The following is a 19,853-nucleotide window of genomic DNA, read 5'->3' as shown; positions in this document are numbered from 1 at the left end:
CTTGCTAAGCTCTAAAGAATTACACTATACATTTCTCCTAAGAAGGGTAAAAATCGACCATGAATAAGTGACTTCTCTGGAAAGAGGGTAATAATTTTTCGGGGAAATTGTACGCTATAGCTAAGCTCGCCTGAAGTACTCAGTAAATTTCTCCTAAAGAGGGTAATAATTGACCAGGAAAAATGAATTCTCACGTAGGAGAGTAATAATATCCCGGGCAAATTGTACCCTATAGCTAAACTCGCTTGAACTACACAGTAATGTTCTCCTAAAGAGGGTAATGATTGACCAGGAAAAAATGACTCCTCACGAAAGAGTGTAATAATTTCCGGGCAAATTGTACGCTATAGCGAAACTCGCATGAACTACATTGTAAATTTCTCCTATAGAGAGTAATAATTGACCAGGAAAAAATGACTTCTCACGAAAGTGGGTAATAATTTCCCGGGCAAATTGTACCCTATAGCTGTGCTCGCTTGAACTACACAGTAAAATTCGCCTAAAAAGGGTACTAATTGACCAGTTAAAATGCATTTTCAAGGAGAAGGGTAATAATATCCCGGACAAATTGTACCCTATAGCCAAACGCGCTTGAAATACAGAGTAATTTTCTCCTGATGAGGGAAATAATTCACCAGGAAAAAATGACTTCACAGGAAAAAGGATTATAATATACCGGGCAATAGTACCCTAGAGCTAAACTTTATAGAATTACACTACACATTTCTACTAAGAAGGGTAATAATTAACCATGAAGAAATAACTTCTCATGAAAGAGTGTAATAATATCTCGGGCAAATTGTACATAACAGGTAAACTCGCTTGAGCTTGACAGTAAATTTCTCCTAAGAAGGGTAATTATTGACGAGGAAAAAATGACTTCTCACGAAAGAGGGTAATAATTTCCCCGGCAAATTGTACCCAATAGCTAAGCTCGCCTGAAGTACACAGTAAATTTCTCTTAAACAGGGTAATAATTGACCAGAAAAATGATTTCACAGGAAAAAGGGTAATAATATCCCGGGCAAATAGTGCCCTCTTGCTAAACTCTATAGAGTTACATATACATTTCTCCTAAGAAGAGTAATAATTGACCAGGAAAAAATGACGTCTCACAAAAGAGGGTAATCATTTCTCAGGCAAATTGTACCTTAATACTAAACTCGCTTGAACAACAGAGTAAATTTTTCCTAAAGAGTGCAATAATTGACCAGGAAAAAATGACTTCACAGAAAAAAGGGTAATAATATCCCGGGCAAATAGTACCCTCTTCCTAAATTCTATAGAATAACAGCATACATTTCTCCTTAGAAGAGTAATAATTGACCAGGAGAATATGACTTCTTACGAAAGAGGGTAACAATTTCCGGGCAAATAGTACCCTATAGCAAAGCTCGCCTAAAGTATACACAAATTTCCTCCTAAAAAGGGTAATTATTGACCAGGAAAAAATGACTTCTCACGAAAGAGGGTAATAATTTCCCCATCAAATTGTATGCTATAGCTACACTCGCTTGAACTACACAGTAAATTTCTCCTAAAGAAAGTAATGATTGACCAAAAAAAATGATTTCTCACGAAAGAGCGTAATAATATCCCGGTTAAATTGTACCCAATAGCTAAGCTCGCCTGAAGTACACAGTAAATTTCTCCTAAACAGGGTAACAATTGACCTGGAAAAAATGATTTCACAGGAAAAAGGGTAATAATATCCCGGGCAAATAGTGCCCTCTTGCTAAACTTTATAGAATTACAGTATACATTTCCCCTAAGATGGGTAAAAATTAACCAGGAATAAATGACGTCTCTGGAAAGAGGGTAATAATTTCCCAGGCAAATTGTATCCTATAGCTAAACTGGCTTGAACTACATAGCAAATTTCTCTTAAAGAGCGTAATAATTGACCAGGAAAAATGAATTAAGACGGAGGAGTGTAATAATATCCCGGTCAAATTTTACCCTACATATAAGCTCGCTTGATCTACACAGTAAAATTTGCATAAACAGGGTATAATTGACTAGGAAAAATGGATTTTCACGGAGGAGGATAATAATATCCCGGGCAAATTGTACCCTATAGCTAAACTCGCTTGACTTACACAGTAAATTAATACTCAAGAGTTTACTAATTGAGCAGGAAAAACAGACTTCAGAGGAAAAAGGGTAATAGTACCCCGGGCTAATAGTACCCTCTTGCTAAACTTAAAAATTACACTACATATTTCTCCTAAGAAGTGTAAAAATTCAAAAGGAAAAATGACCTCTCACGAAAGAGGGCAATAATTGCTCATCCAAACTGTACTTTATTGCTAAACTCGCTTGGACAACACAGTAAAATTCTTTTAAAGAGTCTAATAATTGACCAGGAAAAAATGACTTCATATAGAAAAAAGGTAATATAATCCCGGAAAAATATTACCCTCTTGGTAAATTGTATAGAATAACAGTATTTATTTCTCCTACGAAGAGTAATAATTGACCAGGAATAGATGACTTCTCACGAAAGAGCGTAATAATTTCCGGGCAAAGTGTACCCTATAGTTAAGTTCGCCTGAAGTACACACTAATTTTCTCCTAAAGAGAGTAATTATTGACCAGGAAAAAATGACTTCTCACGAAAGAGGGTAATAATTTCACCTGCAAATTGTATGCAATAACTACACTCGCTTGAAATACACAGTAAATTTCTCGTAAAGAGGGTAATAATTGACCAGGAAAAAATGACTTCACAGGAAAAAGGGTAATAATATCCCGGGCAAATAGTACCCTCTTGCTAAGATCTAAAGAATTACACTATACATTTCTCCTAAGAAGGGTAAAAATCGACCATGATTAAATGACTTCTCTGGAAAGAGGGTAATAATTTCCAGGGGAAATTGTACGCTATAGCTAAGCTCGCCTGAAGTACACACTAATTTTCTCCTAAAGAGAGTAATTATTGACCAGGAAAAAATTATTTCTCACGAAAGAGCGTAATAATATCCAGGGCAAATTGTACCCTCTAGCTAAACTCGCTCGAACTACGCAGTAAATTTTTCCTAAATAGGGTAATAATTGACCAGGAAAAAATGACTTCTCACGAAAGAGTGTAATAATTTCCCGGGCAAATTGTACCCTATAGCGAAACTCGCATGAAATACATTGTAAATTTCTCCTAAGGGAGTAATAATTGACAAGGAGAAAATGACTTCCAGGGAGAAAAGATAATAATATACCGGGCAATAGTAACCTATAGCAAAACTCGATAGAATTACACTACACATATCTCCTAAGAAGGGCAATAATTGACCATGAAAAGATAACTTCTCATGAAAGAGTGTAATATCTCGGGCAAATTGTACATAATAGGTAAACTTGCTTGAACTTGACAGTAAATTTCCCTTAGAAGGGTAATAAATGAATAAAAAAAAATGACTTCACACGAAAAAGATTAATAATATCCCGAGCAAATAGTAAACATTTGCTAAACTCTATAGAATTTCACTGTACATTTGTCCTAGGAAGGGTAATAATTGTCCAGGAAAAAATGACTTCTCACGAAAGAGGGTAATAATTTCCCAGGAAAGTTGTAGCCTATAGCTAAACTCGCTTGAACTACATAGTAAATTTCTTTTAAAGAGAGTAATAATTGGCCAGGGAAAAGTGACTTCTCAGGAAAGAGGGTTTATAGGGTACAATTTGCCTGGGAAGTTTTTACCCTCTTTCGTGAGAAGTCATTTATTGGTGGTCAATTATTTCCCTCATTAGGAGAAATTTGCTGTGTAGTTCAAGCGCGTTTAGCTATAGGGTTCAATTTGTGAGAGATGTTATTACCCTCTTTCGTGAGAAGTCATTTTTTCCTGGTCAATTATTACCCTCTTTAGGAAAAAATTATTATGTAGTTCTAGCGAGTTTAGCTATAGGGTACAATTTGCCTGTAAAATTATTACCCTCTTTCCAGAGAAGTCGTGTATTCCTGTTCAATTATTACCCTTTTTAGGACAAATGTGCAGTGTAATTCTATAGAGGTTACCAAGAGGGCACTATTTGCCCGGGATATTATTACCCTTTTTTCTGTGAAGTCATTTTTTGCTGGTCGATTATTACTTTTTTGCGAGAAATTTACTGTGTAGTTCAAGCGAGTTTAGCTATAGGGTACAATTTGCCTGAGAAATTATTACCCTCCTTCGTGAGAATTCATTTTTTCCTGGTCAATTATTACCCTTCTTAGGACAAATGTGCAGTGTAATTCTTTAGAATTTAGCAAGAGCGTACTATTTGCCCGGGATATTATTACCGTTTTTCCTGTGAAGTCATTTTTTCCTGCTCAATTATTACCCTTCTTGGGAGAAATTTACTGTGTAGTTCAAGCGAGTATATCTATACGGTACAATTTGCCCGGGAAATTATTACCATCTTTCGTGAGAAGCCATTTTTTCGTGGTCAATTATTACTCTCTTTAGTAGAAATTTACAATGTATTTCATGCGAGTTTCGCTATAGGGTACAATTTGAACGGGAAATTTTTACCCTCTTTCGTGAGAAGACCTTTTTTCCTAGTCAATTATTACCCTTCTTAAAAGAAATGTAAAGTGTAATTCTTTAGATTTTAGCAAGAGGGCACTATTTGCCCGGCATATTATTACCATTTTTCATGTGAAGTCATTTTTTCCTTGTCAATTATTACTCTCATTACGAGAAATTTACTGCGTATTTCAAGCCACTGTAGCTATAGCATACAATTTGCCGCGGAAATTATTACCCTCTTTCGTAAGAAGTCATTTTTTCCTGGTCAATTATTACTCTCTTTAGTAGAAATTTTCAATGTAGTTCTTGCGAGTTTAGCTATAGGCTACAATTTACCCGGGATATTATTGCCCTGTTTCGTGAGAAGTCATTTTTTCCTGGTCAATTATTAACTTCTTCAGGAGAAATTTACTATGTAGTTCATGCAATTTACCTATAGGGTACAATTTACCTGGGAAATTATTACTCTCTTTCGTAGGAAGTCATATTTTCCTGGTCAGTTATTACCCTTCCTAGAAGATATATGTAGTATAATTCTATAGAGTTTAGCAATAGGGTACAATTTGCCCGGGATATTGTTACCCTTTTTCCTGTTAAGTCGTTTTCCCTAGTCAATATTTCCCTTCTTAGGAGAAATTAACTGTCAAGTTCAAGCGAGTTTAATTATTGTGTACAATTTTCCCGATATATTATTACCCTCTTTCGTGAGAAGTCATTTTTTCCTGCTCAATTATTACCCTTCGGAGGAGACATTTATTGTGTAGTTCAGGCGAGTTTGGCTATAGGGTACAATTTGCCCAGGATATTGTTATCCTCTTTGGTGAGAAGTCAATTTTTTCTTGCCAATTATTACCTCTTTAGGAGAAATTTACTATGTAGTTCAAGCGAGTTTAGCTAAAGGGTACAGTTTGCCCGGGATATTGTTACCCTCTTTCGTGAGAAGTCTTTGTTTCCTGGTTAATTATTACTCTTCTTAGGAGAAATGTATAGTGTAATTCTTTAGAGTTTAGCAAGAAGGTACAATTTTCCTGGGAAATTATTACCCTTCTTCGTGAGAAGTAAATTTTTCCTGGTCAATTACTACCCTTCTTAGGACAAATGTGCAGTGTAATTATATAGAGTTTATGAAGAGCGTACTATTTGCCCGAGATATAGTTACCTTTTTCCTGTGAAGTCATTTTTAGGAGAAATTTAGGAGAAATATTCTGTCAATTTCAAGCGAGTTTACCTATTGGGTACAATTTGCACGAGATATTATTACCCTCCGTGAAAACACATTTTTTTGTGGTCAATTATTACCCTTCTTAGGAGAAATGTGTAGTGTAGTTCTATAGAGTTGAGCTATAAAGTACTATTTGCCCGTGATATTATTACCTTTTTTCCTGTGAAGAAATTCTTTCCTGGTCAGTTATTACCCTCTTTTGGAGAAATTTACTGTCAAGTTCTAGCAAGTTTACCTATTGGGTACAATTTGCCCGAGGTATTATAACCCTGCATCGAGAAAAGTATTTTCTTCATGGTCAATTATTACCCTTCTTAGGAGAAATGTGTAGTGTAATTCTATAGAGTTTAGCTATAAAGTACTATTTGCCGGTGATATTATTACCCTCTTTCCTGCGAACTCATTTTGTCTTGGTCAAATATTATCCTCTTTATTTTGGAGAAATTTAGCGTATAGTTCAAGCGGGTTTAGTTATAGGGTACAATTTGCCTGGGAAATTATTACCCTCTTTCGTGAGAAGTCATTTTTTCCTGCGCAATTATTACCCTTCTTAGGAGACATTTATTGTGTAGTTAATGCGAGTTTGGCTACAGGGTACAATTTGCCCGTTATATTATTACCCTCTTTCGTGAGAAGTCGTTTTTTTTCCTGGTCAATTATTACCCCCTTTAGGAGAAATTTACTATGTAGTTAAAGCGAGTTTAGCTATAGGGTACAATTTGCCTGGGAAATTATTACCCTCTTTCCAGAGAAGTCATTTATTGCTGGTGAATTTTTACCCATCTTAGGATAAATGTATACTGTATTTCTATAGAGTTTACCAAGAGGTACTATTTGAACGGGATATAATTGCTCCTTTTTCTGTGAAGTCATTTTTTTCTGGTCAATTATTACCCTCTTTAGTAGAAATTTCCTTTGAAGTTCAAGCCAGATTAGCTATAAGGTACAATTTGCTCGGGAAATTATTACCCTCTTTCGTGAGAAGTCATTTTTAACTGCTCAATTATTACCTTTCGGAGGAGACATTTACTGTGTAGTTAAAGCGAGTTTGGCTATAGGGCCCGTGATATTATTACACTCTTTCGTGAGAAGTCGTTTTTTTCCTGGTCAATTATTACCCTCTTTTAGGATACATTTACTGTGTAGTTCAAGCGAGTTTAGCACTAATTACAATTTGCCTGAGAAATTATTACCCTCTTTGGTGAGGTCATTTTTTTCCTTTTCAATTTTTACACTTCTTAGGAGAAATGTGTAGTGTAATTTTTTTAGATTTTAGCAAAAGGGTACTATTTGCCCGGGGTATTATTACCCTTTTTCCTGTGAAGTCATTTTTTCCTGGTCAATTATTAGTCTTCTTAGGAGAAATTTACTGTCAAGTTCAAGCGAATTTACCTATTATGTACAATTTGCCGAAGATAATATTACACTCTTTCATGAGATATTATTTTTTCATGGTCAATTATTACCCTTCTTAGGAGAAATGTGTAGTGTAATTCTTTCAAGTTTAGCTATAGGATACTATTGCCCGGTATATTATTATCCCTTTTCCTGTGAAGTCATTTTCTCCTGGTCAATTATTTCCCTCATTAGGAGAAATTTAGTCTGTAGTTCAAGCAAGTAGAGCTATAGGGTACAATTTGCCCGGGAAATTATTACAATCTTTCGTGAGAAGTCATTTTCTCTTGGTCAATTACTACAGTCTTTAGGAGAAATTTACAATGTAGTTCATTTGACTTTCTCTATAGGGTAAAATTTGTCCTGGATATTATTACCCTCTTTCGTGAGAAATCATTTTATCCTGGTCAATTAATATCCTCTTTAGGAAAAATTTACTTTGTAGTTCAAGCGAGTTTAGCTAGAGGGTACAATTTGCCCGGGATATTATTACGCTCTTTCGTGAATTCATTTTTTCCTGGTCAATTATTACCGTCTTTAGGAGAAATTTACTGTGTAGTTCAAGCGAGTTTATCTATTGGGTACAGTTTGCCAGGAAATTATTACCCTCTTTCGAGAGAAGTTATTTTTTCACGGTTAATTATTACACTTCTTTGGAGAAATGTGTACTGTAATTCTATAGAATTTAGCAAGAGGATACTATTTGCCCGGGATATTATTACCTTTTTTCCTGTGAAGTCATTTTTTCCTGGTCAATTCTTACCCTCTTTAGGAGAAATTTATAGTGTACTTCAAGCGAGCTTAGCTATAAAGTACAATTTGCCTGAGAAATTTTTACCCTCTTTCGTGAGAAGTCATTTTTTCCTGGTCAATTATTACTCTTCTTAGGAGAAATGTATACTGTAATTCTACGGAGTTTAGCAAGAGGGTTCTATTTGACCGGGATATTACTACCCTTTTTCATGTGAAGTCATTCTTTTCAGGTCAATTATTACCCTCTTTAGGAGAAATTTAGTGTCAAGTTCAAGCGAGTTTACCTATTGGGTACAATTTGCCCGGGAAATTTTTACCCTCTTTCCAGAGAAGTCATTTATTCCTGGTCAATTTTTACCTATCTTAAGAGAAATGTATACTGTAATTCTATAGAGGTTGGTAAGTCGGTGCTATTTGCCCGCGATATTCTTACCGTTTTTTATGCGAAGTCATTTTTTCCTGTTGAATTATTACTCTTTTTACGAGAAATTTACTGTGTAGATCAAGCGAGTTTAGCTATAGGGTACAATTTGCCTGGGAAATTATTACCCTCCCTCGTGAGAAGTCATTTTTTCCTGGTCAATTATTAACCTTGTTATTACAAATGTGCAGTAAAAATTATATTGAGTTTAGCAAAAGCGTACTATTTGCCCGGGATATTATTACCCTTTTTCCTGTGAAGTCATTTTTTCTGGTCAATTATTACTTTTCTTAAAAGAAATTTACTGTCAAGTTCAAGCGAGTTTGCCTGTTATGTACAATTTGCCCGTGATATTATTACGCTCTTTCGTGAGACGTTATTTTTTCATAGTCAATAATTACCCTCTTTAGGAGAAAATTAGTGTGTACTTCAGGCGAGCTTAGCTATAGGGTACTATTTGCACGGAAATTATTACCCTCTTTCGTGAGAAGTCATTTTCTCCTGGTCAATAATTACCCTCTTTAGGAGAAAATTAGTGTGTATTTCAGGCGAGCTTAGCTATAGAGTACTATTTGCCCGGAAATTATTACCCTCTTTCGTGAGAAGTCATCTTTTCCTTGTCAATTTTTACCCTTCTTAGGAGAAATGTATACTGTTATTCCATAGAATTTAGCAAGAGGGTACTATTTGATCGGAATATTATTACCCTTTTTTCTGTGAAGTCATTAATTTTTCCTGGTCAATTATTACACTCTTTAGGTGAAATTTACTGTGTTGTTCAAGCGAGCTTAACAGTAAGGTACAATTTTCCTGAGAAAGTATTACCCTCTTTCGTGAAAAGTCATTTTTTCCTTTTCAATTTTTACACTTCCTAATAGAAATGTGTACTGTAATTTTTTAGAGTTTAGCAAGAGGGTCCTTTTTGCCCAGGGTATTATTACCCTTTTTCCTGTGAAGTCATTTTTTCTGCTCAATCATTACCCTCTTGAGTATTAATTTACTGTGTAGATCAAAAGTGTTTAGCTATAGGGTATAATTTTCCCGGGATATTATTACCCTCCTCCGTGAGAGTCCATTTTTCCTAGTCAATTATTACCCTCTTTATGCGGATTTTAATGTGTAGATCAAGCGAGTTTAGATATAGGGTAAAATTTGCCCGGGATATTATTACCTTCTTTCGGTAGAAATAATTTTTTCATGGTATATTATTACTCTTCTTAGGAGAAATGTGTAGTGTAATTCTATAGAGTTTAGCTATAAAGTACTATTTGCCCGTGATATTATTACCCTTTTTCCTTTGAAGTCATTTTGTCCTGGTCAATTAATTCCCTCTTTTGGAGAAATTTACTGTATAGTTCAAGCGAGTTTAGCTATAGGCTACAATTTGCCCGGGATATTATTACCCTCCTCCATGATAATTCATTTTTCCTGGTCAATTATTACCCTCTTTAGGAGAAATTTACTATGTAGTAAAGCGAGTTTGGCTATAGGGTACAATTTGCCTGGGAAATTATTACCGTCATTCGAGAGGTCATTTATTCCTGGTTAATTTTTACCCATCTTAAGAGAAATGTATACTGTAATTCTTTAGAGTTTAGCAAGAGGGTACTATTTTCCAGGGATATTATTACCCTTTTTTCTGTGAAGTCATTTATTCCTGGTCAATTATTAGTCTCCTTTGGAGAAATTTACTGTGTAGTTCAAGCGAGATTAACTATAAGGTACAATTTGCCCGGGGAATTATTACCTTCTTTCGTGAGAATTCATTTATTCCTGCTCAATTATTACCCTCTTTAGGAGAAATTTACTATGTAGTTCAAGCGAGTTTAGCTATAGGGTACAATTTGCCTGAGAAATTATTACCCTCTTTCGTGAGAAGTCATTTTTTCCTGGTCAATTATTACTCTTCTTAGGAGAAATGTATACTGTAATTCTATAGAGTTTAACAAAAAGGCACTATTTGGCCGGAATACTATTACCCTTTTTCTTGTGAAGTCATTTTTTCAAGGTCAATTATTACCCTCTTTAGGTGACACTTACTGTGTACTTCAGGCGAGCTTAGCTATAGGGTACAATTTGCCCGGGAATTTATTAACCTCTTTCCAGAGAAGACATTTATTCCTGGTCAATTTTTACCCATGTTAAGAGAAATGTATACTGTAATTCTATAGACTTTAGCAAGAGTGTACTATTTGCCAGGGATATTATTACCCTTTTTTCTGTGAAGTAATTTTTTCCTGGTCAATTATTACCCTTTTTACGAGAAATTTACTGTGTAGTTCAAATGAGTTTAGCTATAGGGTACAATTTGCCTGGGAAATTATTACACTCTTTCGTGAGAAGTCATTCTTTCCTGGTCAATTATTAACCTCTTTAGGAAAAATTTACCTTCCTTCGATAGAAGTCATTTTTTCCTGGTCAATTATTACCCTCTTTAAGAGAAATTTACTTTGTAGTTCAAGCGAGTTTGGCTATACGGTAAATTTTGCCCTGGATATTATTAGCCTCTTTCGTGAGAATTCGTTTTTTTCCTGGTCAATTTTTACCCTACTGTAGAGAAATGTATACTGTAATTCTATAGAGTTTAGCAAGAGGGTAATATTTGCCCGGGATATTATTACCCTTTTTTCTGTGAAGTCATTTTTTCCTCGTCAATTACTACCTTTTTACAGAGAAATTTACTGTGTAGTTCAAGCGAGTTTAGCTATAGGGTACAATTTGCCTGAGAAATTATTACCCTGTTTCGTGAGAAGTCATTTTTTCCTGGTCAATTATTACCCTTCTTAAAAGGAATTTACTGTCAAGTTCAAGCGAGCTTACCTGTTATGTACAATTTTCTCGAATTATTATTACACTCTTTCATGAGAAGTTATTTCTTCATGGTCAATTATTACCATTCTTAAGATAAATGTGTAGTGTAATTCTATAGAGTTTAGCTATAGGGTACTATTGCCAGGTATATTATTATCCTTTTTCCTGTGAAGTCAATTTTTCCTGGTGAATTACTTCCCTCATTAGGAAAAATTTACTGTGTACTTCAAGCGCGTTGAGCTATAGGGTACAATTTGCCCGGGATATTATTACCCTTCTCCGTCAAAATGCATTTTAACTGGTCAATTAGGACCCCTCTTTAGGCGAATTTTACTGTGTAGTTCAAGAGTGTAAAGCTATAGGTTACAATTTGCCCTTGAAATTATTATCATGTGTCGTGAGAAGTCTTTTTCTCCTGGTCAATTATTACTCTCTTTAGGAGAAATTTACAATGTAGTTCATACGAGTTTCGCTACATGGTACAACTTGCCTGGGAAATTATTACAATTTTTCGTGAGAAGTCATTTTTTTCTGGTCAATTATTTCCCTCTTTAGAAAAAAATACTGTGTAGTTCAAGCGGGGTTAGCTAGAGGGTACAATTTCCCCGGGATATTTTACCCTCTTTCGTGAGAAGTCATTTTTTCCTGTTCAATAAATACCCTCTTTAGGAGAAAATTAGTGTGTTTTTCTGGCGAGCTTAGCTATAGGGTACTATTCGCGGGGAAATTATTACCATCTTTCGTGAGAAGTCATCTTTTCCTGGTCAATTATTACCCTTCTTAGAAGAAATTTATACTGTTATTCTGTAGAATTTAGCAAGAGGGTACTATTTGCCCGGGATATTATTACCCTTTTTTCAGTGAAGTAATTTTTTCCTGGTCAATTATTCCACTCTTTAGGAGAAATTTACTGTGTTGTTCAAGCGAGTTTAGCATTAAGGTACAATTTGCCTGAGAAATTATTACCCTCTTTTGTGAGAAGTCATTTTTTCCTGGTCAGTTATTACCCTCTTTAGGAGAAATTTACTGTCAAGTTCTAGCGAGTTTACCTATTGGGTACAATTTGCCCGAGATATTATTACCCTGCATCGTGAAAGACATTTTTTCATGGTCAATTTTTACCCTTCTTAGGAGAAATGTGTAGTGTAATTCTATAGAGTTTAGCTATAAAGTACTATTTCCCCGTGATATTATTACCCTCTTTCCTGCGAAGTCATTTTTTCTTGGTCAAATATTACACTCTTTTTTGGAGAAATTTAGTGTATAGTTCAAACTAGTTTAGCTATAGGGTACAATTTGCCCTCTTTCGTGAGAAGTCATTTTTTTCTGCTCAATTATTACCCTTCGGAGGAGACATTTATTGTGTAGTTAAAGCGAGTTTGGCTATAGAGTACAATTTGCCCTTGATATTATTACCCTCTTTCGTGAGAAGTCGTTTTCTTCCTGGTCAACTATTATCCCCTTTAGGAGAAATTTACTATGTAGTTAGAGCGAGTTTAGTTATAGGGTACAATTTGCCTGGGAAATTATTACCTTCTTTCCAGAGAAGTCATTTATTCCTGGTCAATTATTACCCTCTTTAGGAGAAATTTACTTTGTATTTCAGGCGAGCTTAGCTGTAGGGTACAATTTGCCCGGAAATTATTACCCTCTTTCGTGAGAAGTCATCTTTTCCTTGTCAATTATTACCCTTGTTAGGAGAAATGTATACTGTTATTCCATAGAATTTAGCAAGAGAGTACTATTTGCCCGGGATATTATTACCCTTTTTTCTGTGAAGTCATGAATTTTACCTGGTCAATTATTACTCTCTTTAGGAGAAATTTACTGTGTTGTTCAAGCGAGTTTAACAGTAAGGTACAATTTGCCTGAGAAAGTATTACCCTCTTTCGTGAGAAGTCATTTTTTCCTTTTCAATTTTTACACTTCCTAATAGAAATGTGTACTGTAATTTTTTAGAGTTTAGCAAGAGGGTACTTTTTGTCCAGAGTATTATTACCCTTTTTCCTGTGAAGTCATTTTTTCTGCTCAATTATTACCCTCTTGAGTATTAATTTACTGTGTAGATCAAGAGAGTTTAGCTATAGGGTACAATTTTCCCGGGATATTATTAACCTCCTCCGTGAGAATAAATTTTTCCTAGTCAATTATTACCCTCTTTATGCGGATTTTAATGTGTAGATCAAGCGAGTTTAGATATAGGGTAAAATTTGCCCGGGATATTATTACCTTCTATCGGTAGAAGTCCTTTTTTCCTGGTCAATTATTACCCTCATTCGGAGAAATTTACTATGTAGTTCAAGCGAGTTTGGCTATAGGGTACAATTTGCCTGGGAAATTATTAACGTCATTCCAGAGAAGTAATTTTTTCCTGGTAAATTAATACTCTCTTTCGGAGAAAATAAAATGAAGTTCATGCGAGTTTCGCTATCGTGTACAATTTGCCAGGGATATTATTACCCTCTTTCGTCAGAAGTCATTTTTTCCATGTCAATTATTACCCTCTTTAGGAGAAATTTACTGTGCAGTTCAAGCGAGTTTAGCTATAGCGTACAGTTTGCCCGGAAATTATTACCCCCTTTCGTAAGAAGTCATCTTCTCCTGGTCAATTATTACACTTCTAAGGAGATATGTATACTGTTATTCTATAGAATTTAGCAAGAGGGTACTATTTGCCCGGGATATTATTACCCTTTTTTCTGTGAATTTTTTTTTGGTCAATTATTCCACTCTTTATGAGAAATTTACTGTGTTGTTCAAGCGATTTTAACATTAAGGTACAATTTGCCTGAGAAATTATTACCCTCTTTTGTGAGAAGTCATTTTTTCCTGGTCAATAATTACCCTCTTTAGGAGAAAATTAGTGTATACTTCAGGCGAGCTATAGGGTACTATTTGCCCGGAAATTATTACCCTCTTTCGTGAGAAGTCATTTTTTTCCTTTTCAACTTTTACACCTCTTAGGAGAAATGTGTAGTGTAATTTTTTAGAGTTTATCAAGAGGGTGCTATTTGCCCGGTTTATTATTACCTTTTTTCCTGTGAAGTCATTTTTTTCTCTTCAATTATTACCCTCTTGAGTATTAATTTGCTGTGTAGATCAAGCGAGTTTAGCTATAGGGTACAATTTGCCAGGTTATTATTACCCTCCTCCATGAGAATCTATTTTTCCTAGTCAATTATTACCCTCTTTATGCAAATTTTAATGTGTAGATCAAGCGAATTTAGGTATAGGGGACAATTTGCCGGGATATTATTACCCTCTGTCGTGAGAAGTCAATTTTTCCTGGTCAATTATTACCCTCTTGAGGAGAAATTTACTGTCAAGTTCTAGCGAGTTTACCTATTGCCTACGGTTTGCCCGAGATAATATTACCCTCCATCGTGAAAATTCATTTTTTCATGGTCAATTATTACCCTTCTGAGGCAAAATGTGTAGTGTAATTCTACAGAGTTTAGCTATAAAGTACAATTTGCCCGTGATATTATTACCCTCTTTCCTGAGCAGTTGTTTTTTTCCTGGTCAATTATTACCCCCTTTAGGAGAAATTTACTATGTAGTTAGAGCGAGCTTAGCTGTAGTGTACAATTTGCCCGGAAATTATTACCCTCTTTCGTGAGAAGTCATCTTTTCCTTGTCAATTATTACCCTTCTTAGGAGAAATGTATACTGTTATTCAATAAAATTTAGCAAGAGGGTACTATTTGCCCGGGAAATTATTACCCTTTTTTCTGTGAAGTCATTTTGTCCTGGTCAATTAATGCACTCTTTAAGAGAAATTTACTGTGTTGTTCAAGCGAGTATAGCATTATGGTACAATTTGCCTGAGAAATGATTACCCTCTTATGTGAGAAGTCATTTGTTCCTATTCAATTATTACTCTTCTTAGGAGACATGTATATGTAATTCTATAGAGTTTAGCAAGAAGGCACTATTTGCCCGGGATATTATTACCCTTTTTCCTGTGAAGGGTAATAACTCTATAGAATTACACTGCACATTTGTCGTAAGAAGGGTAATAATTGACCAGAAAAAAATGGCTTCTCACGAAGGAGGGTAATAATTTCCCAGGCAAATTGTAACCTATAGCTAAACTCGTTCGAACTACACAGTAAATTTCTCGTAAAACGGTAATAATTGACCAGGAAAAAATGACTTCCCAAAAAAAGGGTAATAATATCCCGGGAAAATAGTACCCTCTTGCTAAACTCAAAAGAATCACACTATAAATTTCTCCTAAGATGGATAATAATCGACCAGAAAAAAAGGACTTTTCAAAAAAGAGGGTAATAATATCCTGGGCAATCTGTACCCTATAGCTAAACTCGCTTGAACTACAAAGTAAATTTCTCCTAAAGAGGGAAATAATTGACCAGGAAAAAGTGACTTCTCACGAAGGAGGGTAAAGATATCCCGGCAAATTGTACCCTCTAGCTAAAGTAGCTTGAACTACACAGTAAAATTTTCTAAAGAGGGTAATAATTGACCAAAAAAAAGACTTCTCCAGAAAGAGGGTAATAATTTACCTGGCAAATTGTACCCTATAGCGAAACTCGCATGAACTACATTGTAAATTTCTCCTAAAGAGAGTAATAATTGACCATGAGAAAATGACTTCTCACGAAAGATGGTAATAATTTCCCGGACAAATTGTACCCTATAGCTATACTCGCTGAAACTACACAGTAAAATTCGCCTAAAAAGGGTACTAATTGACCAGTTAAAATGCATTTTCAAGGAGAAGGGTAATAATATCCCGGACAAATTGTACCCTATAGCCAAACGCGCTTGAACTACACAGTAATTTTCTCCTGATGAGGGAAATAATTCACCAGGAAAAAATGACTTCACAGGAAAAAGGATAATAATATACCGGGCAATAGTACCCTATAGCTAAACTTTATAGAATTGCACTACATATATCTACTAAGAAGGGTAATAATTAACCATGAAGAAATAACTTCTCATGAAAGAGTGTAATAATATCTCGGGCAAATTGTACATAACAGGTAAACTCGCTTGAGCTTGACAGTAAATTTCTCCTAAGAAGGGTAATAATTGAATAGGAAAAAATGACTTCTCACGATAGAGGGTAATAATTTCCCCGGCAAATTGTACCCAATGGCTAAGCTCGCCTGATGTACACAGTAAATTTCTCCTAAACAGGATAATAATTGACCTGGAAAAAATGATTTCCCAGGAAGAAGGGTAATAATATCCCGGGCAAATAGTACCCTCTTGCTAAACTCTAAAGAATCACACTATAAATTTCTCCTAAGATGGATAATAATCGACCAGAAAAAAAGGACTTTTCAAAGAAGAGGGTAATAATATCCTGGGCAATCTGTACCCTATAGCTAAACTCGCTTGAACTACACAGTAAATTTCACCTAAAGAGGGAAATAATTGACCAGGAAAAAGTGACTTCTCACGAAGGAGGGTAAAGATATCCCGTCAAATTGTACCCTCTAGCTAAAGTAGCTTGAACTACACAGTAAAATTTTCTAAAGAGGGTAATAATTGACCAAAAAAAAGACTTCTCCAGAAAGAGGGTAATAATTTACCTGGCAAATTGTACCCTATAGCGAAACTCGCATGAACTACATTGTAAATTTCTCCCAAGAAGAGTAATAATTGACCAGGAAAAAATGACTTCTCACAAAAGAGGGTAATCATTTCTCAGGCAAATTGTACCTTAATGCTAAACTCGCTTGAACAACACAGTAAATTTTTCGTAAAGAGTGCAATAATTGACCAGGAAAAAATGACTTCACAGAAAAAAGGGTAATAATATCCCGGGCAAATAGTACCTCGTTGCTAAATTCTATAGAATAACAGTATACGTTTCTCCTTAGAAGGGTAATAATTGACCAGGAGAATATGACTTCTTACGAAAGAGGGTATCAATTTCCGGGCAAATAGTACCCTATAGCTAAGCTCGCCTGAAGTAAACACAAATTTTCTCCTAAAAATGGTAATTATTGACGAGGAAAAAGTGACTTCTCACGAAAGAGTGTAATAATTTCAACATCAAATTGTATGCTATAGCTACACTCGCTTGAAATACGCAGTAAATTTCTCGTAAAGAGGGCAATAATTGGCCAAAAAAAATGACTTCACAGGAATAAGGGTAATAATATCCCGGGCAAATAGTGCCCTTTGGCTAAACTCTAAAGAATTACACTATACATTTCTCCTAAGAGTTGCAATAATTGACCAAAAAAAAAGGACTTCTCACAAAAGAGTGTAATAATATCCCGGGCGAACTGTACACTATAGCTAATCTCGCTTGAACTACACAGTAAATTTCTCCTAAAGAGGGTAATAATTGACCAAAAAAATGACTACTCACGAAAGAGCGTAATAATATCCCGGTTAAATTGTACCCTCTAGCTAAACTCGCTTGAACTACACAGTAAATTTCTCCTAAATAGGGTAATAATTGACCAGGAAAAAAAGACTTCTCACTAAAGTAGGTAATAATTTCCCTGGCAAATTGTACACGATAGCGAAACTCGCATGGAGTACATTGTAAATTTCTTCTAAAGAGAGTAATAATTGACCAGGAGAAAATGATTTCTCACGAAAGAGTGTAATAATATCCCGGGCGAACTGTACACTATAGCTAATCTCGCTTGATCTACACAGTAAATTTCTCCTAAAGAGGGTAATAATTGACCAAAAAAAATGACTTCTCACGAAAGAGCGTAATAATATCCCGGTTAAATTGTACCCTCTAGCTGAACTCGCTTGAACTACTCAGTACAATTCGCTCAAAGAGGGTAATAATTGACCAGTAAAAATCATTTTCACGGAGAAGGGTAATAATATCCCGGGAAATTGTACCCTATTGCTAAACGCGCTTGAACTACACAGTAAATTTCTCCAAATGATTGAAGTAATTGACCAGGAAAAAATGACTTCACAGGAAAAAGGATAATAATATACCGGGAATAGTACCCTATACCTAAACTTTATAGAATTACACTACACATTTCTCCTAAGAACGGTAATAATTGACCATGAAAAAATAACTTCTCATGAAAGAGTGTAATAATATCTCGGTCAAATTGTACATAACAGGTAAACTCGCTTAAACTTGACTGTAATTTTCTCCCAAGAAGGGTAATAATTGACCAGGAATAAATGACTTCACTGGAAAAAGGGTAATATTATCCCGGTCAAATAGAACTCTCTTGCTAAACTCTATAGAATTACACTGCATATTTTTACTAAGAAGGGTAATAATTGACCAAGAAAAAATGACTTATCACGAAGGAGGGTAATAATTTCCCAGGCAAGTTGTACCCTATAGCTAAACTCGCTTGAACTACACAGTAAATTTCTCTTAAATAGGGTAATAATTGACCCGGAAAAAATGATTTCACAAGAAAAAGGGTAATAGTATCCCGGCCAAATAGTGGCCTCTTGCTAAACTCTATAGAATTACAGTATACATTTCTCCTAAGAAGAGTAAAAATTGACCAGGAAAAATATGACTTCTCACGAAAGAGGGTAATCATTTCCCAGGCAAATTGTACCTATGACTAAACTCGCTTGAACCACATAGTAATTTCTCCTAAAGGGAGTAATGATTGAGCAGGAAAAAATGACTTCTCACGAAAGAGGGTAATAATTTCCAGAGAAAATTGTACCTTATAAAATAGCTCATCTCGCTTGAACTACACAGTAAATTTCTCCTAAAGAGTCTAATAATTGATTAGAAAAAAATGACTTCACAGAAAAAAGAGTAATAATATCCCGGGCAAATTATACCCTCTTGCTAAACTCTATAGAATTACAGTATACATTTCCCCTAAGATGGGTAAAAATTAACCAGGAATATGTGACTTCTCTGGAAAGAGGGTAATAATTTCCCAGGCAAATTGTACCCTATAGCTAAACTCGCTTCAACTACATAGTAAATTTCTCCTAAAGAGCGTAATAATTGACCAGGAAAAATGAATTATAACGGAGGAGTGTAATAATATCCCGGTCAAATTTTACCCTATATCTAAACTCGCTTGATCTACACAGTAAAATTTGCATAAAGAGGGTAATAATTGACTAGGAAAAATGGATTCTAACGGAGGAGGATAATAATATCCCGGGCAAATTATACCCTATAGCTAAACTCGCTTGACTTACACAGTAAATTAATACTCAAGAGTTTATTAATTGAGCAGGAAAAAGTGACTTCAGAGGAAAAAGGGTAATAATACCCCGGGCTAATAGTACCCTCTTGCTAAACTTAAAAACTACACTACATATTTCTCCTAAGAAGTGTAAAAATTGAAAAGGAAAAATGACCTCTCACGAAAGAGGGTAATAATTGCTCATCCAAACTGTACTTTATTGCTAAACTCGCTTGGACAACACAGTAAAATTCTTTTAAAGAGTCTAATATTTGACCAGGAAAAAATGACTTTTCAGAAAAAAAGGTAATAATATCCCGGACAAATATTACCCTCTTGGTAAATTGTATAGAATAACAGTATTTATTTCTCCTAGGAGGGGTAATAATTGACCAGGAAAAGATGACTTCTCACGAAAGAGCGTATTAATTTCCGGGCAAAGTGTACCCTATAATTAAGCTCGCCTGAAGTACACACTAATTTTCTCCTAAAGAGGGTAATTATTGACCAGGAAAAAATGACTTCTCACGAAAGAGGGTAATAATTTCACCTGCAAATTGTATGCAATAGCTACACTCGCTTGAAATACACAGTAAATTTCTCGTAAAGAG

The sequence above is a fragment of the Thermobia domestica genome, chromosome 9, assembly GCF_964235325.1.
Source record: "Thermobia domestica chromosome 9, izTheDome1.hap1.1, whole genome shotgun sequence".
NCBI lineage: Eukaryota > Metazoa > Arthropoda > Insecta > Zygentoma > Lepismatidae > Thermobia > Thermobia domestica.
This window is presented reverse-complemented; position numbering follows the sequence as displayed.